Source organism: Protopterus annectens, chromosome 1.part1, assembly GCF_019279795.1.
Source record: "Protopterus annectens isolate FY-2018-M chromosome 1.part1, PAN1.0, whole genome shotgun sequence".
Classification (NCBI taxonomy): domain Eukaryota; kingdom Metazoa; phylum Chordata; order Ceratodontiformes; family Protopteridae; genus Protopterus; species Protopterus annectens.
Window position 1 is genome coordinate 1,129,483,273 of NC_056726.1, and position 1,144 is coordinate 1,129,484,416.

Below are 1,144 nucleotides of genomic sequence, written 5' to 3' on the forward strand. Positions count from 1 at the left end.
CCAACACCACTGGAATATCTTGTTGGCTGACAACAGATTAATTGAAATTTTGGGAAACAGATGTTATTTTTCCTTCAGAAAAGGAAAAAATTTGGCCTCACATTTCAATTATTATAAACACTATCATGACAGGGACAAACATTATTCTCAAGTTACACTTTCAGGGGATCCCTTAATTGGTTGCTTTCCATGCAGACACGGTATCCACTGCCCCAGAATTCTTAAGACCAAAAGTTTTTGTCGTAAAAATACTGCTCAGGTCTTTGATATTTCTATTTTCGCAAACTGCCACACAGACTGGGCAATATATCTTGCCAGTTGCAGTTGTTCGGCTTTTTATATTGGGCACACATTGAGAACATTGAAGTTTAGAGTCTCTGAGCACCTTAGTGATATCAAACACCATAAACTAACCAATGCCCTTTATAAACACACCATACTGCATAAAAATGCTGTGTTCAGCTTTACAGTGATTGATAGAATAGGTGGGTCCAGATCCAACAAATCTGGTTGGCATGAAATATTAAATGGGAAGGAGAAAAAATGGATCATTAAATTAGGTGGTTTATTTAAACCTGGATTAAATGAGTACCTTTAATTGGTCACATGTTTATTTTCTAATCATATATAAAGAGTAAAATTTTTTAATTTATTTACACTGATGAAGGCTAAATGGCAGAATAGCCGAAACTGATCTGTTTTTTACTCTATATGTGCTTGTGCACAAGGAAATAAAAAGTTTTGATTAATATAGCCACTGTTTGCTGGTCTTATGATTTTGAACTTTTCATGTTTGGTTGAGACCTTGTAGCTGCCATATGTGCAGAGTTTCATCTCACTTTGGCCCACCACACGTACCTCATGACATCTCTACCACCTGTCCCTTACCTTGTATCTCTAAAGAGCAGGTCATAAATGCCCTCTCTAAGGCCAAAAACACAACATCTGTGGGACCTGATAACATGCCAGGTTGCATCCTACATGTGCTCAAACAAGAATTAGGAACAACACTGGTACTCTTTTCAATCATAGTCTAACCCCCTGCTTCATCCCAGCTGAATGGAAAATGTCTACCATTATACCCTTGCACAAAGGTGGTGCTTTCATTGTCCTCAGAAACTATAGACCTATTAGCTTGACTAGC